Source organism: Vombatus ursinus, unplaced genomic scaffold (genome assembly GCF_900497805.2).
Source record: "Vombatus ursinus unplaced genomic scaffold, bare-nosed wombat genome assembly UNPS02014449.1, whole genome shotgun sequence".
NCBI classification, from domain to species: domain Eukaryota; kingdom Metazoa; phylum Chordata; class Mammalia; order Diprotodontia; family Vombatidae; genus Vombatus; species Vombatus ursinus.
The window spans coordinates 346,581-373,361 of NW_020954227.1; positions in this window are offsets into that span (position 1 = coordinate 346,581).

Sequence of the window (26,781 nt, forward strand, 5' to 3'; positions counted from 1 at the left end):
GTGACCTGGATGAGGATCTAGCAAAAGAGACTGAGAAGGATCAGTCTAATAGGAGAAGAACAAGGAAAGATTAGTATCTTGAAAATCTAGAAAGATGAGAATATCAAGAGTATACTCATCAGTGTCAAAGGCTGCAGAGAGATCAAGAAGAATGAAGATTGAGAACTGGCCATGGATTTTGCAGCTAAGAAATCACTGGTAATTATGGAAAGAACAGTTTTAGTTGAATGATGAGTTCAGAAGCCAGACTGCAGAGTCAAGAAAGAGAATGAGAGGAAAGAAATGGAGGTACCAATTTTGGATGTCCTTCTCCAGTTTAGCTACAAAGGACAGAAAAATGTAGGTTAATTACAGAGAATAAAGGATAAATTGAGGTTTTTTTGGAGGATAGAAGAGACATGGGTGTGTTTATTGGCAGTAGAGGAGCAATCAGTAGACAGAAAGAGAGTACAGTTAAGTGAGCGAGTAGGTATGACTGAAGGAACAACCTGTTGGAGGAGACAGGATAGAATAGGATTCTTTGTGTAGTAGAAGAATTTGTCTTGGTATGGAGTAGGACCACACTTTTTTGCATATGAGCAATATGTGTATTTGTTTTACTTGATTGTGCTTACTGATTACACAAGGGAATGTTTAAAATTTTTTGGGGGGGAAGTAGAGAATTGGAGAGAAGAGGGACAATGAATGATAATAGTAGTTCCCTCTCCCCCGAAAGAAAGGATCAATGAAGCATATGTAAAAATGCACAGAAAATAACAGGAAATTCAGAAGGAGGCAAATAAGTTGGGCAGCTTTGAAACTAAGGTGTTGAACTGATTATGTATTTAAAAATCTAAGCTCTGTGCAAAAGAGATTCATTATTTAAAAAAATCTTTTGCCATTCTTTGTATATGGGAATATTTGTTGGTATTTGTCAAGTTCAGAATAACAAAAAAATAAACTTTAAAAAAGAGGGGGAAACCCCCTAATCCAAGTAGTTTTTCAAAGATCTCTCTCTTTATCTCTGTCTCTGTCTATCTGTCTGTCTCTCTCTCTCTCTCTAAGGCTTCTCTTTAAGTTAGTTTTTACTACTCTTATGATGATAAACATTATCTTTTAACAGAGGATCCTGAGGGACTTCAGTGTTTCATTTTTTTTCTTCTTTTGGGGGGAAGAAAATAGTTTCTTAAAGATCTCATTGAAATATATTTAGGCAATATTGATTACAAGGAAATTTAGTGAGTTTTAAAATTAAATGGAAAATAATTTCAACCAGTATTTATTGAGTACCTTTTAAGTGTCTAGCCCTACGAAAAAAAGAATGTATGATGCAATCCTCATCCTCAAAAAGCTTACATTCTTGCTGTGGATAGGAGCCTAACAAAGAACACACACAATACAATTAGAGAACAACAGAAATTAGACCAGGACAAAATATCAACTTAGATAGAAATAGTTGTCCAAATGTGGAGCCCAGACCAGTGCTAAACTGGACCACCTTCAAGAAGGAGATGGAAAATTGAGATAGGCCTTGAAAGACTTTTGAGAGAGTCCCTATTAACCCCTAAATCCCTTTGTTATATGTCACTTTTTGTGTGTAGCTGTGCTGGGCTTTTTGGGAGTTGAAATACAGTGTAAAGACCATTGGATTTGGAGACTGAGTACCTGGGTTTAGACCTATCATTCTTTTTTTTTTTATTTTGCACCAAATTTTATTTTTAATAAATTTTTAGTTGTCCTGATTGACTGGCTGTGACCTTTTCTTGATTTCCTTTTACTTCTTCTTCCTTCTCAAGTCACTAAGATGTTCATTGACTCTATAGCAGACAGTGTTCCTGAGGTGAGAACTGGGAGGTGATATCTCACAACCAAAGCTTGGATGAGACTTCTTTGACTTCAGATCATTTCCATTTAGCTGTCAGGGAATAATGCCAGCAGAATGTACTTTTTCTGTTGGCTGTGAGTAGCCAGGAAGAAAGAACAGCTGAATGAAAAATTAAATCTTCAGACCAGGTTGTCCAAGAAACAGAAATCAGAGACAATGAGCTTAGTACTGACTCTGCCATCTTGGTTCCCAGAAGTGGAACTAGACCTGTCATTCTATGATTCATTTTTGATAGTAAGTTCAATATTTCATACCCATAGTTTCTTAATTCTTCCATGAAAGGAAGGAGGTATATTTTCCCTCTTTGGGGCCACAATTGATCATTTTAATTATAATTTCATTTAATTATTCTTTCTACTTCTATTCTATATTGTTTTCCAGGTTCTGCTTAAGACACCCTGCATAAATTTATATGTCTTACCATATTTCTCTAAATTTCTCAAATTCAATATTTCTTATAGTGCAATAGTATTCCATTATATTTGTAACCTGGCTTCCAATCAAGCCTGAGGCATTTTGTGCACAACTATATATGCAGAAGATGACTCCTAATGCCATGACATAATACCAGGCAGCTAGATGGCATAGTGCATATAGTGCTGGACTTGTAGTGAGGAAGACTTGAGTTCAAACCCAATCTCAAATATTTACTAGCTATATTACCCTTACAAGCTATGGGTCTCAGTCTTACTTTCCTCATCTGTAAAGTGGGTATATAATAATCTAGTTCCCAAGATTGTTCTGAGGATCAAATGACATAGCATATGTGAAGTACTCTGCAAACCTTAAAGCACTGTATAAATGCTAGTTTAAAAAAAATCAATTGAGAGAATACTGAGATGATGCTGCATACCTGAATAGAAGAGAAGATTGGTCTAGATCTTCTTGGGAGGCAGAGATACATGGTTCCAGAGATTCTTTAGGAGAGACACATGGACAGAAGAAGGGGAGAAGGAAAGCCTTTGGAAGTTGTAGACATTCAGGGGAACCTGATTCTTCAATGTGTCCTTGATTTCCAGCTTGTCTCCCTAGAGACTTAAGAGGGTAAGAACTTTCCCTTGAGTGAGACTGAACTCTCACTCTCTCTCTTGGTTTAAGCTGAGATCTCATCTTCATTCTTCTTTAGTAAATTCTAAACTACATTTGTCAAAAACGTGGCCCTCAACCCTCCTGAGTGTAACCACAACCAGTTTAAAATATAATTGGAAAATATTTAACAAAATAAATAAAAATGAAATAAAACATAATGTTAATATGTAGCTTCCCAAGTCAATATGTGCCCACAAGGATCGTTATGTATGGTTCAGTAGCCTCTGTTTCTTTGTGAGTTTTACACCACTGCTCTATACTTCTCTGATTTTTGCTTGCTGTTGGCTTATGTAAATGAGTTAACTCTCTATTCTCTATGTGTGATGCTCTTTTAGAGGCAACTGGTGGATGGAACAGTGGGTCCGGAGTCAGAAAATTCTGAGTTCAAATCTAGCCTCAAACAGTAGCTGTGTGACACTGGACATGTCATTAATCTTTTGTTTGCCTCAGTTTTTTTAACCATAAAATATGGATATATTTGTAAAAAACACTTAGCACATTGTTTGGTACAAAGTAAGTGCTATATAAACACTTATTTCCTTCCCTTTTTCTTTCTTTTGTATAATCAGTATTTGATGGGAATGAACTAAGCTGGTGAGTGTAAGTGTAAGTTGTTCTTGTGAGCAACCAGGGAAGAGGTTTTTGTTCTGAATCTATTGTATCCTTAGATAGTCAATATTTAAGCAGGTCAGACAGATATAATTGAAGATTAATACCTCTCTTGGAGATAGGCAAGGGAAGAAACAAATGCTTACCCATAACCCTTTTCCTGCTCTCCTCAAGGAAGAATTAAAGAATCTTTTAGAGAGGGGTGGGCCAAGGGGTGGGCCAGATTCCAGAGATATTCATTCATTCATGCCACCCTCATCCATTTAATGGGACAACGTACCCTGTACTAATGGTTACTAATTACTAATTTCTAAGTCATTTCTATTTGGCTATATTGTGTGTTTTACTTAAATTTTAATATGGTTTTCAAAATCATAAAATAAAATAAAAATTTCACATTCAGTTTGAGCAAAGTAATGAAATTTTGATTCAAAAGATCTGATTTAGTAGGAGCTTAAACACCTTTATCCTGATTCAAGGTTTAATCTAAACCTTTCCTAGGAAAGAAGTAATTAAATATTTGGGTTTTAAAGGGCATTTCTGAATGAAATGTTAAATAGAAAAAGCTAAGAAGTCAACAAAAAAAGACATAGTATAAATAGCATAGGATTTGGAAAAGAAAGGGAAAAGAACACTTATTAGGGAGTTACTAATTGTCAAGCATTGTGCTAAGTGCTGAGGATACACATAGAAAAGCAAAACTTAAGAGTTCTTGATCTCAAGGAGGTCACATTCTAACTAGGAGGAGATAACACATAAAAGAATGTTTACCTGCAGGGCAGATGGAAAGGCCCAGTTGTCCTTGTGGACAACAGTAGGTCCCTGCACTTCTAAAGGGCATAGCAATAGGGCAGAGAGTAAGTTCTCATGGACCATAGAGGGCAATGGTAGAGCAGAGAGTAAGAGCCACTATCTTATTGGAAGAATTTCAGTTGCTGACTCCCTGTTCATCCAAGCTGCGTGAATGGCCACATCTCCGCATCCTTTTCGGGAAGGAGGGAGTGGGCTGCAGGGTTGGATTAGAGTGGTGAGCATTGAGATGCCAGTTTCCAGCCAAGAGAGGGCATCCTGCTCTCAGTGGGTGCTGGGTTTGGGGGAAGGAGAAGGGTGACTCAGGACCTGTTCATGCTGGAACTTTTGGGACATAGCAGTAGTGAGTGGGGGAGAGGGAGAGGGAGAGGGAGAGGGAGATAGGTACAGACAGCATTGGGAACCTAGGGCTTGTAAAGGGGATGAACATTTTAGAAACTTTAGGGGTGTAGTTCCAAATTGGTTTCCAGAGTGGTTAAATGAATTCACAGCTCTATGGAGACCTTAAAAGTCCCCTAAATATTTATACCCTATAGTCATGTGAATACCAGAAATAAACTTATACCTAAGGAGGTAAAAGACATAGAGAAAAGGATGCATATGGACAATACTTTGTTGTAGCAAAGAACTGGAAACAAAACGGATGCCCATCAGTTTCAGAATGACTAAAAACATGTACATGAAATAATGGGAAATTATTGTACTAAAGAAATGATGAAAGGGAGGGTTCAGAGAAACTTGGGAGAACTTGAATAAATTGATACAGAGTGAAGTAGGTGGAATCAGGAGAACGATGTATACATTTGACAACATTATATAAGAAAACAAGAATGAAAGAATTAAGAACTTTCATCAATACAATGACTAATCATAACTTCAGAAAAAATGAATCACGTTTTCTACCACTTGGTAGATATGGTGGTGGGTATAGAGGTGCAGAATTATATAGCCAATGTATTGAATTGTTTTGCTTCTTTGTTACAAGGAAGAGTTTCTATTTGTGGGAGAATGAAATTAATACCTCCCTCTACCAAAAAAAAAAAGAAAGAAAGAAAAGAGCATCTATGAAATAATTTAAAAGCAAAGAAACAAAAAAAAAACCCTCTCACACATAAGGGAGTAGAAGAAAGTCTAGAAAGAGGGTACAGGGTCTGGCCACATAGTAGGTACTTTAAAAAATCTTTTCTAACTATTTATTTACACAGACAAGTAGGACAATTTTGTTTTGTGACCACAAAATTGCTCCCTATTGCATCCAAGGTCAGATATAAACTATTTAACTTTCAAAGTCATTCACAGCCTGACCCCAACTTATCTTTTTAGCCTTTTTGGACATTATTTTCCCTCTCACATTTTTTGATCCAGCCAAACTGACCTTTTCTCTGTTTCATGCCTTTTCAATGGAAATCTTACATGCTAGAATGTACTATTTCCTTATCTCTGCCTCATAAAGTCTCTCTCTTCCTTTCAGAAATAGGTCGAGCACCATTTTCTACATGAAGCCTTTCCAGATCACCCCAACTGCTATGTCCTCATCCCCCCAAAACTTTGTGTTTAAATACTTTGTGTCTATTTGTATTTATTCATTTTATATTTATGCTGTATATGTTTATATATGTGCTTCCTATTTCCCCTATTAAAATGTTTGTACTTGTATCTTCAGTGCCTAGCACACAGTAGACTCTTAATAAATACTTTTTGGTTATTACTACATGAAATTTAATATGCACTTAAAAACCATATGTAAAGTTCTATATCCTATACAATCTTCTTTTCTGTTCTTTGCCACATATTGAAATATTTGTTTTTGTTAATGTTTAATTTAAAAGCAAATAAAACTTTACACATACTTTCATATGCATTTATAAGAGTTTTTACCTGGTTTTGCTGTGTGTGGTGTGCCCAGCAAAATTAATAAAAAAGATGACTACTAAGGACACAAGTTATTACAGAAGACACATCTTTCTAGGGGCAGCTAGGTGGCGCAGTGGATAGAACTCTGGCCTTGGAGTCAGGAGGACCTGAGTTCAGATGTGGCCTCAGTCAATTGACACTAGCTGTGTGACCCTGGGCAAATCACTTAACCCCAATTGCCTCACAAAAAACAAACAAACCACATCTTTCTAAACTTGTTTTCCAACTTTTTCCATGATGTGCATTGTGATCTTTATAACAATTTTCCTCTTCAAGTCATCTAGACCTATGATTTCATTAGTACATGGAGCTTCTGATGATGAAATGTTTTCTATGGGTCAACTCCTACTCTACAACTTATATTCTTACAGAGCTGCCTGGTACATTGAGAGGTTAAGTGATGAGCTGATGGCAGGAAGTCTCTGTCAGAAGTTGGACTTGTGTCTAAAGTCTTTCTGTCTCCGAGGCTGGTTCCCTAGTTACTATTTGATGCTGCCTCCCACAAATTCTAATGTTGTGGCCATTACTCAGAGACTTTTGTCATCAGGAAATTCTGGTCTAGTGTTTCCTGATTGAAGTAGGAATGCCATTAGCTAGAAGTAGGAGTGAATAGCAAGAGAGCAGATGTAGGAAAGGGAAGAGAACTGGAAAATTCATCGAAACACAATTACAAATTATTCCACAAAATAAATATTTTGAAGGGCTTTTTTTTTTTTTTCAGAAGAATGTTGTGTTAGATGACTAGTATGGATGAAATCCATTATGTTAGAAACTTGGGAGAAAAGTCCTCCATTGATATGAATTAAGTTAATGTAGAGTACCTTTGGAATCCTACCCTGCATCAGAGTAACCATGGAGAGGCATATGTTTTCCCAGGATTCCACATCTATCAAACAAACTTAAGAAATTATTAAGTTCATTGAAGAACAGAAGATTCTCTGTAACTTATCCGTTGTATCAGTATGCCCCATCAAATCCTTAGAATGTTGTGGTCATTTTTTATTTTAGGTAAAAAAAAAAGAAAGGCCTAATTAAATTGAAATGCTCCTCCATTCCCAAGGGGTGTTGGTAAATTGCACACATAATTTGATGATGAAGACCCATCTAAAACAAAATACATCGGAGAGGATTCTGGGAAATGGTGGAGGTCAGAAAACTTTAGGGTCTCCAAATTTCCTCTACAAAAAAAGACAGAACATCACCTCAAAGTGAACATAGAGCAGAAGAAATAAACAAAAGATGGGATCAAGCAGTTGTCCTCCTAAAACAACTTGAGAAGACTCCAGAAAAGACATGATCTCCAAGGGTTTGTCCTGAGTGAAATGCAAACACCTCAGAAGAATCAACAAACAGCGAGCCCTGGGGGCAGCTGGTTTGGCAAGCAGCCTCAGCCTGAGGAATTTTCACCTCAAGGACTTTGTGGGAGTCAGAGGGCTGAGTAGGAGGAGATTGCAGGCCCTTTCACTGTCGAGGGACACCAAGCAAAGGTGTGCTGACCAGAAGTGGTTCTGGGCTGTGGCTATAGCTGGTGGTGGGGAAGGATCTAGTAGACACCTGGTGAGTGTGGTGGTAGAGGGATGGGGACTGAGCAGAGTCCCTGGTTTCAGTTCCAGGGCAGAGAGGACAGTTGAGGTTTGCAGCCACCAGAGGGACCATAGGGAACAAGAGTGTTTGTGGGACAGCATGGCTGGAGGCCCTAGCCATGGCTTAGGGGTGGAGAGGAGTGCCCAAGGTTGGGCCTTGGGACAGAGCTCAGAAAATAACAGTAAGAAGGACATGAAGCTTGGGACATCATTCCCCACACCTGGGGGAGGGGGGACTAGAACTTGATGATGATAATAAGCTGCTAAAAACAAAATAAAAATAAAAATGAGTAAGCAAAGGAGAAAGAACCAGAGATAGCTCCTATGGGGATAGAGAAGATCTGGGTTCATACTCAGAAGAAGATAGTGGAGCTAAAAAAAGTCACTCTTTCTTCAATGAGAAAGGTCAGATGGTCACAAGCCCAAAAAGAGTTCTTGGAAGAACTTAAAAAGGACTTAAAAGTCAAATAAGAGAGATCATGGAAAAATTAGGAAAAAAAATAAGAACAATCTAAGAAAATCAAGAAAATTATGAAAAGAAAGTCAATCAACTGGAAATAGAGAAGCAAAAACTTAAGGAAGAAAATAATTCCTTGAAAACTAGAATTGGACAAGGGAAAGCTAATAACATTATAAGACACCAAGAAATAGTAAAACAAAATCAAAAGAATGAAAAAAAATAGAAAAGAATGTGAAACATCTAATCAGAAAAACAACTGGTCTGGAGATCAAGGAGAGACAATAGTCTTTAAGACTAGTCAGACTACTTGCAAGTTAGGATCAAAAAAAGAATCTTGAAACAATATTACAAGAAATTATTAAGGAAAATTGCCCTGAAGTTCTAGAACAAGAAGATAAAGCAGAAATAGAAAAAAATCTACTGATCACCACCTGAAAGAGATCCAAGGAGGAAAACTTACAGGAATGTCATAGCTAAGTTTCAAAGCTCCCAGATTAAGGAGAAAATATTTTGCAAGCAACAAGAAAAAAAAGAATTTAGATATTACAGAGCTACAATCAGGATTACACGAGATCCAGCAGCTACTATGTTGAAGGACTGTAGGTCTTAGAACATTATATTTCATAGAACAAAAAAGCTGGGGTTACAACCAAGGGCAATTTGTAAAGTTAAGTATAATCCTGAATAAAAAAAAAACTGGATATTTAACAAATTGAAAGATTTTTCAGTTATTTGTGACAAAAACAGCAGAACTCAGGGAAAATTCAACACATCACATCCAGGAGAAATATAAAGTAAACATTAAAGACCAATTGTAAAGGACCCAATAAGGTTAAACTCTTTATTTCTTATATGTGAAAATGTTTTCACTACTCTTATGATTGTCATCATTATTTGGGTAGTTTGAAAGAAAGGGTTGGGCTGAGCTGTGTGTGATGGGATGATTCTAAAAAAATAAAACTGCATAGGGAAATATAAAAAGGAATATTATTTCATGCAAATGAGGTGTGAAAGGAAGAAATGAGACAAAAGAATCAAGTGGGGGAGGGGGAGAGTTGGTAGTGCTGGAATCTTACTGTCTTTGGAAGTGGGTTAAAGAGGAAACAACATATATATCTAGAAGGGTGTAAAAGTCTTCTAAATCTAGAAAGAAATAAGAAGGCAAAGGAATAGGATAAGGGGGGGGACTTTTATAAGGATGTGTAGATTAAGAATTAGGAGGGGGGAATGGAAAAGGGCGAAACTCAGAAAGAGAGTTTGATTTAGGTGGAGGGTAGAGGGAGAGGATATGGGAGGGACTCTTAGAGGGGCAGGTAGATTAAGGAATTGGAGAGCAAGGTAACAGGTAGAGGCAAATCAGATGAGTGAGGAGGGATAGGGTAAATAGGGTGAGAAGGATAGTGAGGAAAAATAGGATGGAGGGAAATACATAACAAGTAATTATAACTTAGAATGTGAATGGGATGAATTTACCCATAAAATGGAAATGGATAGCAGAATGGATTAAAAATCTGACTTCAACAATATGTTGCTTTCAGGAAACATAATAAAAATGAGAGATAAACACAGAGATAAAATAAAGGGCAGGAGTAGAATTTATTATGTAAAAAAAGGAGCGGTAGCAACCATGATTTCAAAGTTAAAGCTAAAATAGGTTTAATTAAAAGAGAAAAATAGGAAAACTACACTATGTGCCACCAATATTATTCAATATTGTTTCAGACCATTTAAAATAACTATACAGTATAAAATATCTGAGAGTATACTTGCCAAAACAGACACAGAAACTACATGAACATAAGCACAAAACACTCTTTATACAAATAAAGTCAGATTTAAATAACTGGAAAAATATCCATTGTTCATGAGTAGATAAAGCCAATATAATAAAAAATGACAATTTTTACCTAAATAATCTATTCAATGCCATCCTAATTAAATTACTAAAAATTATTTTACTGAGTTAGAAAAAAATAACAATTCATTTAGAAGAACAAAAAGGTCAAAAATTTAAAAGAAACTAAGGAAAAATAATGTAAAGGAAGGAGATTCATCAGTACCAGACCTTAAACTATATTATAAGGTGAGAACATTGTTGAAGTGTAAAATGAATAATTTTGATCATTTTAAATTTAAAATGTCTTGTATAAATAAAACCAATGTAGCCAAGATTATAAGGAAAGTGGAAAATTGGGAAAAAACTTTCATAGATGATCTCTGACATAGGATATAATTGTGATGGAATATTGCTGTGATGTAAGAAATGATGAGCTGGTTGATTTAGAAAAAACATGGAAAGATTTGGACTCACGAAGGAAGTTGTTATCTACCTCCAGAGAGAGAACTGACACATAGAAATGTGTATAGCACAGTCTTATGTGTGTGTATATTTATAGATATGTATGCATATGTATATGTTTATATTTAATTGTAGCCTTCTTGGGGAATGGTGAGGGAGGAAAAAAAAAGTACACAGCAGAGAACAAAAGAAAACGTAGAAGGTAGCACAGAAAAGCTGGGTTACTTTGAAAACAATGTGTAGGATTTATTACATAGGTTTCCATGTAACAGAAATTTATTGTTTTTTATTGAATCCTCTCATTTTCTGCTATGTACAGGGAAATGTTATTTTTTCTTGTTTTATATTTAAGTTTAAAATGAATGAAAAGTTAAAAATAAAACAAAATACATTGAGTCTGGTAACAAATTTCAGCCAGAAACCATAAAAAGTTATTTTTGCTTTTTTGGGGGGGCTTTATATTGAATGCAGAAAACTATTTGAAAATGAAATAGAGATAACACATTTACCTCTAAGTTAATATTAACGTTTTTGTTTGGAGGGAGAAAAAAATCTGCATTACTTTTCTGGAAAATAGTATTATGTAATAAATTGTTGTAAGAATAAAGGCTTAGGGAAATCTTTGCTTTACAAATAACATATGTAGAAAAATAGCAGATGCCTGATGGAATAAAGAACCAACTTATTGTCAAGACCTTGAAAAACTAAATAAATTTCCTTTAGTCTTTGATAATGATGATGTAATATAACTAATAGGAAGAGTCTTGCCACAAGAGAGAAAAGTTAATAATGCAGCAGTTACAGTTCTTGGTGAAATGGCTAGTATTTTAAACATTAGCTAAGGTGAATTATAAAATGGGGATTTTTTGAGGTGTTTCTATTTTAAATAGGTAAGGACTACATTTTGTAATTTGCTTCTTACAGTGGTTTCAAAAAACAAAACCAAACCAAAAAGCTGGAATGACTGGGATTTAAAGATGGATTTCACATATTACAAAGCTTTGAATGTATTTGTGTATATATGTTTTTTCTTTTTCTTTTTTTTTCCTCTTGGTGAGGCAATCAGGGTTAAATGACTTGCCCAGGGTCACACAGCTAGGAAGTATCAAGTGTTTGAGGCTGTTGAATGTATTTGTTAATGAAAAATAAACTCTGAGAAGTTAAATAAATTACCTGTATTTTACAGCATGATTAAGTATCTTTTGGGACATGGGCTTTAGTGTAAATGGGGCAAATGAGGTAGCTTCTATTTTTGTTTAGGGATTGGGACTGGGTTTATGTTTTTTTTTTGTTACAGTGAACTATCTGGTGAAGAAGCTCTTATCAATGCAGGTTGGCACCTTCTCTTCACTTTAAAGTCTTAGAGAGTTGTTTAGAACACTGAATATTTAGGTGACTTGCCCACTATCACATAGCCAGTATGTTTCAGAACTGGGACTTGCACCCAGGTTTTCCTGACTTGGAGGATAGCTCTCTATTCATTATGCCATTCTGCCTCTTTGTTTAACTTGGTTGAATTCTCCTGTATATGCTAAGAAAAGACTTATCTAAAGCAGACTTTTAAATTGCATCAATAATTTAGAGGACAGTGCAACTGTATTATTTTTCTTATCCTTCATCCCCAACTAAACCTTATCTCCACCCCTTCTCCCCGCCTCCCCCAAGTCAACGTTAAAATTTCTTGAGAAAATTTCAACCTCTGCAGGCACCCTTGGGTCTCAGGATTTGGAAAGTCACTTTTTTTTTTCTGCTAGAAACATGACTTAAACCAAGCAAAATAACAATCTTAAGTCTCACACTAGTTATCAGAATTGGTTCAAGTACATTGTACATCTGAATTTGTTTTGCCTGGTATGTCTTTTCCAAAGAACCTTTCTGTGTAGTTAGTGAGAATCTGAGAAAGACACTCTTTGAAGAAGTGTCTGTTTGACACCTGATGACCAGAGGTTCATACTTGACTTAGTCAAATGCCTAATTTTGCAGGATTGATAAAATTAGAGAAACTGTTACTCTCTTAAGAGGTTCTGAAATTAATGTTTTCCCAAATCTGATAATCTTTCAATATTTACATAGCTTAAACATGTGCACCCAAGGGTCATCATCTCATTGAACAAATCATGATCAAGGATTGGCTGACCACTTTTTATTCTGTACTCAGATTAGCATCTCAAAGTTTGGTCTTATCTTTTTATTTTTTCCAGCAATTTATTTATTATTTTTATTAATTATTACAACATTTATTAATATTATATTATAAGTATATATTATATACAATATAATAACATTATGATATTAATATCAGTTATTTATTGTTAATGTTAATTATTAATTAATATTTATTAATTTATTAATTAGTTTTCAACATTCACTTCCATAAGATTTTGAGTTTTAAATTTTCTCACCTCTCTTCTTCACCCTCCCCAAGATGGCGTGCAATCTGATATAGGCTCTATTTATTCTTGTCTTTTTCTTGACAATTTCAGTTAATTGTCTTCTCTGGAAACTACCCTGACTTATTAAGGGAATTGGATGAGCAAATGGACTTTCTATTTTTTTTAACCTCCATAATGATAGTCAAGTCTTGTCCAATTCTTTGTGACCCCGTTTGGGGTTTTCTTGGAAAAGATACTAGAGTGGTTTTCCATTTCCTTCTCTAGCTCATTCCAGATAAGGAAACTGAGGCAAACAGGGTTAAGTGACTTGCCCCGGGTCACACAGCTAGTAAGTGTTTGAGACCAGATTTGAACTCAGGAAGATTAGTCTTCTTGACTCCAATCCCAGCACTCTATCGACTGTACCACCAAGCTGCCCTCCATAATCATAGATTGCTTATAAAAGATGTGTTTTATTGAGATCTTTTTATGCTGCTTTCCATTTTAAATCTCTTCTTCCTTTTTTTCTTTTTTTCTTTCATTACTTCCCACCTTGTATCTCCTCTGTCTTCTCCTTCCCTCCCCACCCCTTGCAGGGTAGGACTGCCTCAGAGAGTCATCAGAGTAACCACTACTTTGTGTCTTATTAGGGAAGTATTTACAATTAATTGGAATGTAAGCACCTTGGTTTTCATTTTTATATCCTAAGCATATAGCATAATGTCTTGCACAAAATAAGTTCTTAGTAAATATTTGTTGAATTAAAGTAGCAGGGCCCTGTTAACTCTAGAAACAGCACAGTGGCACCATGAGTTTGCAGAACTTTGCAGAAGTTTTCCATCCTTGTTCACTTCTTTATCTTCCCTTTTCTGTTTTTGTGACATTTCTTTCATGGAAGGCAAGAAATAAGAAAAGAGCTACACTACAAAGTACACCTGATGCTGCTATAGTAAAGGAAAACAAAATGAATGAAAATGTATATTGCTCAGATTATGATGACCTGTCTTCCCCACCCCCTCTGCCCTGCACCTAACAGTATTTTATTTTTTCCAATTACATGTAAAGATAGTTTTCAACATTCACTTTTATAAGACTTTTTTTTGTGTGTGAGACAATTGGGGTTAAGTGACTTGCCCAGAGTCACACAGCTAGTAAGTGTTATGTATCTAAAGTTGGATTTGAACTCAGGTCCTCCTGACTCCAGGGCTGGTGCTCTATCCACTGTGCCACCTAGCTGCCCCTAAACTTTTATAAGATTTTGAGTTCCAAATTTTTTTCTACCTCCTCGCCCTGCCTCCTCCTCCCTCCCCAAAATGGCATCAAATCTTATATAGGCTATATGTGTACAATCATATTAAACATATTTCCACATTAGTCATGTTGTAAAAGAAGAATCAGAATGATGACCTGTTTAACCCATACCTTTGTATATCATGGATAGGTGCTGCAGATGGACCAGGGTCCAGAATTAAGAGGGAGGAGATCAAATTGAACAATATTTAGTAAACTGATCAGTGCTTTCAGTGATCTGAAATTGCCTGCTGTTGCAAAATCTCATTACCTTAACACCAGTGCTTTCCTGGTGATTCTATATGGCTATAAATTATGAAATAGCACAATGTTGGATGAATCATACTTACAAATAATTATTAAGCAATAGGTGCTTTCTGTATGAAAAGTGGCGTAAGACATTATCAAAGACATGTATGAACAGAGAAGGATGTGAACTGGCCCTTAATGAGAAAGAAAGACAATAACAGGTCAGCTTAAGTGATATAGAGACAGCATGGTACAATAGACAGCACTCTAGACATAGGTTCTAAAATCAGATGATCTGGAAACAAATCTTACCTCTGATGTTTATTTCCTTTGTGACATTGGGCAAGTCACTCAAAATAGGTCTCCGTTTCCTCATCTGTAAAATGTGGGGATTGAATTAGGTGGTACCTTCTAGCACCATGTATGAACCTCTTGGATTGACTTTGCTTGAGAATTTTAGGCCATGGGAGCCTCTGTGATATTAAACGAATGAGGAGGCTGCCAGTTCATTTAGGTGGGTTCTTTATGAGGGATTTATAAAGACATGGGCAAGAATTGCACAAGATAAGAAGACATAGAAAAAATTTAGCATGATTTGGTAGAGAGAATTCTGTTACATTCAACAAGCACTTATTAAGTACCAAACACTGGACAATTTCTAGATAAGATGGCAATGTGGAAAGCTTAGGAATACAACTCTCTCACATACACTCCAGCAAACATCTAAGAGGGCACCAGAAAGATCGAGAAAAAGGAAGACCAAAGAAAGATGAGAGTCAGCTGCTTTATCTAGTCTAGGACTACTCAAAAAGAAACCAAAAGCCTATAGGTACTGTTAAAAGGATTATACCTTATGAGGTGGAAACCTATGGAATTTATGAGTAGGGAGATTGATGAGACAGGGTTAGGGAGAAGAGGAGCCGAGTCCAACACATCCTGACCTCACTGGGCATAAAGCCAGGAGTTTTAAGAGACATTACAATTCTGATCAATACCATAACTAGAAGACTAGTGGAATAGATATTCTAGCAGACTAGTGAAACACGCTTTCTACTTTTTCCCCCCTGAAAAGTCCATATTCTGTACATGCAAAATGATACATAAATTTTTAGACATGACCAATGTGCCTATACTTATGTGTATATGTGTATGTGTGTGTGTGTGTGTGTGTCTGTGTGTGTGTGTGTGTGTTTTAACAAGGGAGGGATTTTTCAGGGGGGAAGAGAAAGTTGCTAGGAAAGACTTGGGGGCAGAAGTAATAGAGATGCCAAAAAAAAGAAAAGGTGACAATGAAATATTTTAAAAAAATACCCAGAAGAGAACAGAAATTTAGAAGAGGACACACACAAGCAAGGAAATGTTGGTACTGTTTTCAATTTAATATATTCTTCTCAAAAGAAATAATCTATACATGATAGATTCTTTGTTTCACATACAATCCTATTTCCCTTTTCTTTGTATACAGAAATGTTTATGTTGTTTGATGATTATCAATTTTGTAATAAAAAAAATAAAATTTGGGGAAAAAATGCCCACCATGTGTAAGACACTGTGGTAGGTGCTGGGGGGCTTGGGGGGGTGATTAGGGAAAGACAAATCAAATACAGTCTCTGCGTTCAATGAATTTACAATATATCTACAGATAAATAAGTATAAAGTAATTGGGGGTCCCTTAGGGTGATCAGGAAATATCTAGTATAGGAGATGGCATTTAAGCTAATACCTGAAAAAAAAAATCTAAGCATTCTAAAATTTGAAGGTGGTGGAGACCCATCCCAGACTTGGGGTATTTAGTATTGCAAAAAGCCTGGAAACAAGAAATGCAATGTAGTTTATGTAGAAAAGCTAAAACAATACATACATCATGAAGCCTTTTTCAATATCCCTAGCTGCCAGAGCCTTCCCTTCCCTCCAAATTGCCCTTTTATTCTATTGTATATATTTTGTATGTATGTATGTATATACATATGTATGTGTATATCTTAAGTATGTATTTATGCATCATGGGATCATATACAGAGAGCTGCCAGGGACCTTAGACATCATCTGATCCATTCCCTTTATTTGATAGATGAGGAAACTGAGGCATGGAGAGGTTAAGTGTGTTAAATCTTTTTTCAGGTTTTCACCCTGATTAAGCAGGCAAACTCAGAAAGTTAAAAGGATTTTATTCATCAAGCCAAGGCAATAAACATTGGATGGGCCAGCTTTGATTACATTTTGAGGAGAATTTTCTAGTCAGACACATGCTTTAGAAATATCAGTTTCTTTCTGTAAAATATTAGCTGCTCTGCCTGGTTTCAACTCCACAGAACAGGTTAAGCCCCTTCCAGGTTAAACTTATCACCTCTAATATCACCATGCCTAACCCAAACCTTGATTAACACCACCTCCCTCAGCTTCCTCTCTCCTCTAATTGGAGAGCTGGAGGGTAGAGCATCAAACTCTTCACAATGCTTTCATTTATGGAGGGCAGAAACTGGACTTTTGGTCTCCACTCTACATCTACTGCTTTGTGTGATTTCCACTCCACGGAACAATGGAACATGGAAGAGAGGAATAGTGCAACAAGATGAACTCACATGGAGTACCCCCTGGTGTCTGGTCCCCCCCCCCATCCCCTGCTTTCCTGCCTCCTTTGTGTGTTATTCTCCACTCCTCCCCTTTAGATTGTAAGCTCCTTTAGGATAGGGATTATATTTCTTTTTATTAATTGTATACCCAGTGCTCAGTATAGTGCCTGACACATGTTATTGTTGTCAGGTGCTGAAACTGATGATTAGAACTCACTGATCATTATTTCAGTAATGCTTACGCTCTGAGAATAATAAATTGTGTTTTTTCTCTATCTCTGCATTATTTATTGTATAATTAGCAGCAGTACCCATCAACGAATCTTTGGATAATTTTTGTCATAATATGCATAGACAATTAATTATGCAATATATGTTTAAAAACTTTGCTCTTTTTCATATATATATATTAAGTGAGGAAACTATCCATATATGTATGTAGAAGAAAAACATTGATGTTTTTGCTCTAAAATGTTACCTCTGTGATGTTATTGGAATTAAACAAATCAGGAGTTTCTTTTTCATGACATTGCAAATCCCAGATGTAAGTTCAATTCAGACTCATGCTAAAGTTCTTATGGCCACATGATGCCATGCACTGCACAGGAAAAGGAAAAAGAGGCAAAAATGGTCAAATCTGACAAATCAGGAGAAGGATGGGGGTGTGTTGAGAATAGGAGGCTGAATGATGTTCTGGGTGAAGAGTAAGAGCTCATAAACCCATATATATCATCAGAATTTCTATATATTGTTAATAAGCCCAAAAGCAAGGCATAGAAAGAGAAATTCCATTTAAAGTTACTACAGACATTATAAAATATTTGAGAGTCTACCTGCCAAGACAAACCCAGGAACTATATGAACACAATTACAATTTTCACACAAATAAAGTCAGATCTAAATGATTGGAAAAACATCAGTTGCTTGTGGGTAGGCCAAGCTAAAATGCATTTCTAAATGACAATAAAAATGACAATTCTACCTAAATTAATTTACTTATTCAGTGCCGTAACAATCAAACTACCAAAAAATTATTTTATAGAGCTAAAAAAAAACAATAAAATTCATCTGGAAGAACAAATTGTCCAGAATATCAAGGAAATTGATTAAAAGAAATACAAGGGAAGGTAGCCTGGAATTACCAGATCTCAAACTATGTTATAAAGCAGCAATCATCAAAACTACTTGATACTAAGAAATAGATGGTGTATCAGTAGAATAGGTTAGGTATACAAGACACAGTAGTCAATGTATAGTAATCTGCTGTTTGATAAACCCAAAGACCCCAGCTTCTCGGATAAGAACTCCCTATTTAACAAAAACTGTTTGGAAAACTGGAAAACAGTATAGCAGAAACTAGGCATAGATCACCATCTTACATGGTATACCAAGATAAGATCAAAATGGGTATACAATTTAGATATAAAGGCTGATACTATAAGCAAACTAGGAGAACAAGGAATAGTTTGCCTGTCAGATTTATAGAGAAGGGAAGAATTTATGGCCAAACAAGAGATAGAGAACATTATGAAATGCAAAATGGATGATTTTAATTATATTAAATTGAAAAGTTTTTGCACAAACAAAGCCAATGCAATTAAGATTAGAAGGGAAGCAGAAAGCTGGGAAACAATTTTTACAACTAATGTCTCTGATAAAGGCTTCATTTCTAAAACATATAGAGAAATGAATCAAATTCATGAGAATACAAGTCATTCCCTGATTGATAAATGGTCAAAAGATATGAACAGGCAGTTTTCAGATGAAATTAAAGCTATTTATAGTCATATGAAAAAGTGCTCTAAATCATTATTGATTAGAGAAATGCAAATCAAAACAACTCTGAGGTACCACAACACATCTATCAGATTGGCAAGCATGACAAAAAATGATAAATGTTGGAGAGGATGTGGGAAAATTGAAACACTAATGCATTGTTGGTGGAGTTGTGAACTGATTCAATGATTCTGGAGAGCAATTTGAAACTATGTCCAAAAGGCTATAGAACTGTGCATACTGTTTGATCTTGCAATACCACTTCTAGGTCTGCATCCCAAAGAGATCATAAAAATGGGGAAAGGACCCAAATGTACAAAAATATTTATAGCAGCTCTTTCTTTAGTGGCAAAGAATTGGAAATTGAGGGGGTGCCCATCAATTGGGAAATGACTGAACAAGTTGTGGTGTATGAATGTAATGGAATACTATTGTTCCACAAGAAATGATGAGCAGGCAGACTTCAGAAAAACCTGGAAAGACTTACATGAACTGATGTTGAGTGAAGTGAGCAGAACCAGGAGAACATTGTACACAGTAATAGCAACATGGTCTGATGCCCAATTATGATAGACTTAGCTCTTCTCAGCAATGCAAGGATCTAGGACAACTCCAAAGGACTCATGATGGAAAATGCTATCTACATCCAGGAAAAGAACTATGGAATCTGAATGCAGATGAAAGCATACTATTCGCTCTCTCTCTCTTTTTTTGTTTCTTCTTTCTTGTGGTTCCTGTCATTGGTTCCAATTCTTCTTTACAACATGACTAATGTGAAAATATATTTAATATGAATGTATATGTAGAGCTTATATCAGATTGCATGCCATATTAGAGTGGGGGACCTGGAGGGAGAGGGAGAAAATTTAGAACTCAAAATCTTATGGAAGTAAATGTTGAAAAGTAAAAATAAATAAGTTAAAAATAAAAAAGGAAAGTAAGAGCTTATATTTGGTCACTTGGGGATTACAAAGGAGTTGGGTGGCTTCATGCTATAATAATGGACAGGCATCATGAGGGAGCTGTACCATAAGGGCATATCCTAGGACTGGACTTTCTTCACCAGGCCATAGCAGAAGCCACTATCCAGAGACAAAGAGTGCTTGGGTTACAGTCAAGATGAAGTTTATCCCCATGGATCTGAGTTAGGACACCTGAGGCAAACCCTTGTGTTTCTTTTCCTTTTTTTTTCTTTTGGCTAGGCAGTGAGGTTAAGTGACTTGTCCAGGGTCACACAGCTTAGTAAGTGTTATGTGTATGAAGCCGGATTTGAACTCAGGTCCTCCTGAATTCAGGGCTAGTGCTCTATCCACTGCGCCACCTAGCTGCCCCCCCTTGCTTTTCTTGACAACAGAATGGGAAGGGCTTCTTATAACTAGGGATCCCTTGTATACAAGCAGCAAGCAGGGAATTCCCTAGGCAAGTGAGTACCTCCTGAATCTGTGAGGGCCATGAAAGTGGGTAATCTGGGATACCCTCAGGAGTAGGTTTCTCCAAGGTCCATACAATGGTGTAATAATCAGGAATCCATAGGCAGCAGTAGCCAGCATTCTCCAAAAGGCTCCAAATTCTTTCTTAGTTTAGGCCTGCTGTAAACTGGGTATGCCTTGGACTCAGTCTGGTGAGAGGTATTACTGACTCTCCAAAATAGTAAAGCCTAAGTAATGAATTGAAGGATGAGCTGCTTGAAGCTTCTTGTGGCTCACTTTATATTCTAAGTTATGTAAACAAATTAACAGGACTACAGTACCTTTCTGACACACAGTTAGGTTTGGGGAACAAAGCAGGTCATCTACTTATTCTATCAAAGTGAATCCCTGGGGAGGGCAGAAGAATTGGAGATCTATCTGTAAGTGGGTGGAAAAAATGGAAGGGTAGGGGCAGCTAGGTGGCACAGTGGATAGAGTACTGGCTCTGAAGTCAGGAGGACCTGAGTTCAAATCCAGCCTCAGCTCAAGCACTTGTCACATACTAACTGTATGACCCTGGGCAAGTCACTTAACCCCAATTGCCAAAAAAAAGGAAAGAAAAAATGGAAGGGGAATCTTGAAAACCCTGAGAAAGATGAATCCAGGCGTATTGTTCCCACTATTATTTGATACTCTTCTAGAAATGCTTGCTGTAGCAATCAGACAAAAAAAAAATTGAGGAAATAAGTATGGGCAAAGGAGAAAAATCCCTCTTTGTATTTGAAATGACAGTCTTTAAGAAAATTCCAAAATATAACTAAAATTAATTAAGGCAATAACTTCATAAATTAATAAGATATAAAATAAGTCATAATAAACCATCAACCTTTCCATATATTTCTATCAAAAACCAGCAGGAAGAGAAATTCCATTCAAAGTAAGTATGAAATATATAAGATATTTTGATTCCATCTACCATGTCACACACAGTAATTATATGAATACAACTGTGGAATTCTCTTTGCTGAAATATACCTATGTAATTAGAGAGTATTAATTGTACATGTTTGGGCCATAACAACATAATACAAATGGCAATGCTACACAAAATAATTTATAAAGTGCCATATCAACTACACTATCAAAGGTTTCCTTAGAAGTAGAAAAAATAATAAAATTCATCTGGAGTAACAAAAGGCTCAAGGGAAATAATGAAAAAAAATTGGCAAGGAAAGGGACCTTATAAGGAATTGATTCTGATATATAACAATGACTAGCCATTCTTCAAAAAGGGATCACAGAAAGAGGGAGATTGCCTATATGTACAAAAATATTTATAGCAACTTTAATAATAACAACAACAATAATAATGACATTATATACAATATAGCTATATAAATGCGTTAAGGTTTGCAAAGAATTTTATATATGTTATCTTATTTGGTATTCATTTGTTGCATTTGAAATTTATTTGTTGTAGCAAGAAAATAGAAAGTAAGGAGTGACAACTGGGGAGATGGTTAAACAAATCATGATATGTGATATATGAATGTAATGAAATATTATTGAACTGTAGGAAATTACAAAAGAGATAGTTTAAGAAAAGTCTAGGAAGACTTGTATCAACTAATATAATATGAAGTGAGAAGAATAAAAAAAACCCCCAAACAAACCAAAAACAAGTTATTCAACAATAATAGCAATACTATAAAGAAAAAGCATTTGAAATACTGAAGAATTCTGATCAATGAAATGACCAAATATAAATTCAGAAGACCAGTGATGAAGCAAGATACTCACTTTTTGATAGAGAGGTGATATACTCAAAATTCAGAATGAAATATGTACTAGTAGACATCACCAATGTGTGAATTAGTTTTGCTTAATGTTCTTGTTTGAAAAAACAAACAAACAAACAAAAAAAAACCTGTTTTTCTTTTTCCTTTTACATTTGAGGGGCCAGGATTTGCCAGAGAGTATTGCTACATGAAAATGAAAGAAAAACAAAACAAAGAAAAAAGTCATTGAAGTTTTGAAAATAAAATATCCATTTTGGACTTAATTTTCTTTCTTTTGTTATTGCTATTTCTTTTTATGTAATATTTTATTTTCCCCCCAACTACATGTAAAAACAATTTTAACATTCTTCCTCCCCCCAATTTTGAGTTCCAAATTCTTTCCTTTTCTCCCTAGGTTAAACATGTCATTGCTATTTCTAAATACATTTTCTAAGCATTTCTAAAACATTATCAAATAATAGCTGGGAAAGGGGATCATCCAAGCTTTGGGGAGAAAATTTCTAGTGTTTACTCATTGAAAATAATTCCAGGTTTTGGTTTTAGGTATATGTATTTTTTTTTTTACATATTAAAATTGCCCTTCTATCCTTATGCAAAAGTGAGTGTTGTATTTTGGCAAAGGCCTTTTCTTGTATCTATTTATATAATCATGAGGTCTGGGTTATTTTATTTTTGATAGGATTCATTTTCTTAATTATTTTCCTAATGTTGAACATATTTTATCCCTAGTAGAAATCCAACTTATAGTAAAAAAAAAAATAAACACGTACCTACTATCACAATTGAAATTAAGGTAAACTGAAGTACAAAGCTCCAAGCATGATCAATTTATTAGTCAAGTGCAAATTTACCAATAAATAGGATCTTAGCTTCCTCAGTAAAGTTAATACTATGAAGTGAGGCAATCTAGCCTTTTTATAGTTTTTTCCTTCCCCTGGGAAACACAGAACAAAGAATAGGACTGCATAGGTGGAACTTCATAGTCAGGAAATGAGTTATGATTGGTTACCAAGCCTAAAGAAAACAATATGATTAGTGGGGGACAACATGAATGGTTGGAAATAGGGAATGTGGGGTTAGTAAGAATCCCTCCTTGTTGTTAAGGAATGCTGATTGGTTTATGGAGCTCATCTGCATCCTACAGGACTTATTAGTGCAATAAAGAGAACAGACTTCCTGGAATCCAACTGCATCTTGCAAGGCTTGTCAGTGAAATAATAAATCTCCCTTAATTGAACATGGGTTGCAAGGCTCATTAGTAAGGTAACAGATCTCCCTTAATTGTGCATTGGCAGTGAAATGTGTAGAGCTAATATATTTCTTTGAATTAAGGTGATTTATGAGACACTTTAGCTCAGAGAGGAAGGCTGAACTTCTGAAACTATGAACTTCTTAATTCAGAGACAAAGAAAGGGACTTAGTAGTTAAATACAGACTAAATTAAACACAAATAGAATTACAAAAATAGGATCAATTAAGAAATGGAACCAATTCATTTTCTCAATTCCTCTTTTAACAATGATATACATGTCCCCCTTGGATCATTTATCTATAAGCTAATTCTATGAGATTTTTAACATAATCAGTAGTATATATTAATGTAAGCTTTTCTATTGCAAATTTAGAGAAGGGTTTAACACAGCAACTAAGGCAAAGTCTAAAGAGAATAATGAGACAGAAGGCAATAAAAGCCCATCCCTGTAGTCAAATGAATAAAAAGAGAAGCATTCCACTAGGAGGCCACCTATAATGGGTAGTTCTGTCTCTGCTATAACTTGTTGAATTTTGTGAAGGCTGGTAACAATTTCTCCTGGTTGGTTAATGTAAGAACAACAAGATTGATTAATCACAGCACAAGCCATAGTAAGAATCTCTAAAACAATGAACTAATTTTAGAGATGATTTTTACAAGTCACCAAGATAACTAAGAAAATTCAGTAAGCATAGATACTGTGAAACAAAAAGCCAAAGTAATATAATAATGATCATCAATATTAACTAACATCAAGGATCACTGTAGCTTAGTAACTCCTTCCCAATGTTCATTTAATCAACACATTTCATCTTGGATTCCAAATACCCTGTGCTATGTAGTCTAGTCTCTGTAAACATCTTCTCTTGGACATCATGGAAAAGGTCTCATTCTCAGGGCAGCTCTGAAGGGGGTTCCTCCTTGAAGATCTGTTTCTCTGGCTCCAAGTCCCTTGCAGAGATTCTTAAGTGATTCCACTAAAAATGCCAGTAACAAGACTCCATAAGATCTAGTACAGCCTCCTAAATTTGCTTTTCCAATAACTGGTTCATGTGGTGAAAAACAACTCAAATCTTATTGTTCTGATCTTATTAACAACAAAACTATAAGAAGGACATGAAATTAGGGACCCATAATTCACCTGAAACTTCAGAAGATTTCAGTTTTTACATACCACTTGCAGTTTCTATCTTTACCTAAACCCTGCCAACACTTGTATGAAGGAAGAATCTTAAAAAGAATGTATAAGGGCCTGACTTGTAAAAATGTATCCTTTTTTCTCTTAAAATTATCAGATACTTCAAATAAGAAAAGAATTTCACCTTCTTCACAATTATCAGTGTGATTTTATATGTGAAATTCTTAATTCAGTGTTGAAAATTCATTATTAAAACATCCTTAGAGCCTGGATTTCTCATTAGAAACATTTGGAAGCCAACCACATACATACATTTCCTACTTCATTTAATTAGAAAACTTTTACAACTTTGTCTTAAAATTTTTTTGCATCTTTGTCTTAATTCCCCTTTTAGGAGAACATTATTCCCATATTATCTTGAAGGAATAAGATATTTCAAGGACTTAATCTTATCCACAAATTATATAATTATGAGCAAGCCTCAAAACTAATTTACTTAGTTGCTTAGGATATGAAGTGGCCTGCCAATTCATATGGAAAAGAGTAAGATCTTTCATACTTGCATCCTATTATAGTAGTGCAGAGGTGCTGACATATTGAAGCAACAATATTTGTTATATTAAAAAAAAATTGTAACTTTATCTGCCATGATTAGAAAAAATTGCTATTGAAGGAAGAAGCAGGGAAATGGTTATAACAACATCAAGCCTGATCCTCCAGGCCTAAGCCTAAGGGCACAGAATAACTTATCCTAAGTATCATCATCATCATCATCATCATCCTTAGGTCTGTGTGATTTCATATAAGAGTCATAATTACTATTTGGAACAGCAAATCATATAGCAAAATTCCATCTTATTCACAGGGTATTATGACCAAGCTTATGATTAATTAGGTGGGAAATAGTCCTTGAACAGGACTTTTGAACTAAAGGAAATAACACAATGGGGAAATTGAGTCAATAGGATCCTACCTTTGGCTATGCAAAGGTCCTCCCCTCAACTTTTCCCAGACATAGACATCCGCCTCTAGCAGTTTTCAGATCCCACTGTCTTTGAGCAGCTTACATTTCCCCATTTCCCTTGATTGGTGGATTACTGAACTTAATGATACATCAGCCATTTATATCTGAATTCAAAACTGAAAACAAAATCAAATTACAGTTCCAAGAGAATATATCTCAAATATCAAGTTTCATTAACTATACTGTAGGGCTAGAGACAGTTTTATTATTCACTCACATTTTTTGCAATGCCAGTTAGCAAAAAAAGAAAAAATTACCAGGACTTAGATAAGAAAAAATTCACTCAACAACTTCTTGTTCTTGTTCTTGTTCTTGTTCATGTTCTTGTTCTTGTTCTTCTTCTTGTTCTTTTTCTTCTTCTTCTTCAGTTTTGAACTCATCCTGGTACAAAAATCAATAATTCAAAATCAAGAAAATAATTACATTCTGGAATTACAAATAGTAAATATATTTTTGTTCACTCAAAAACCCCAGAAAAATGCTGGCTAATTATTGTAAATCTCCAGACTAACAGATATCTATCTCTTAAAGTATTGTATATTAATTCCTAAAACAAAAATAAATCTTTAAGACTGGAGTCTATTGAGACTAGGTTGGCCTAAGGTGTAACTTCAAAATATGCTATTCCTGGTATAACTTCATAATTTTCATTATCACCAATCATCACATAAAGCACTTCTATATTATAAACGAACTTTTAAATCCTCCCTTTTTTTTCAAGGAATATTTGTAATGGAAGAGGGGATCCCATTTTCTCATTAAACCAATTCACAAATTATTTCACAGGGCTGATGAGATTTATAACCTTGCCCAAGCAGATTGTTCCAAGAAACCAGGCAAGTTTAGAAGGTTTTCTTCTCTCTGTCTGTCGTCTCTCTTTCTCCTTTTCCATAAAGTAATTATTCTTCTTCTCTTTTTAAATATACTCAATTAAATACTTTGTAGGCTTTAACATTATAACAAATAATGACAATAATTTCACAGTATCCATATTAAAAGGAGTTAAATTTTCCAATGATACAATCTCATTAACTTCTTAAAAATATTTTTTAGATAATGGTTTCCAAAAATGAACAATGTAGGGAAATTTAGAAACATCACAATAACATATACAACATCATTATTTTAAAAGTGAAACAAAACCTATTAACAGCCAGATGACATCAAGTCAGTTGAATGCATTCCCAAATTATCTTATATAGAAAATTATTCATTTGATTACTTTTAGCATTTTATGCTTTTTTGCTTTGTCATTTGCAGTAATGTTCAAC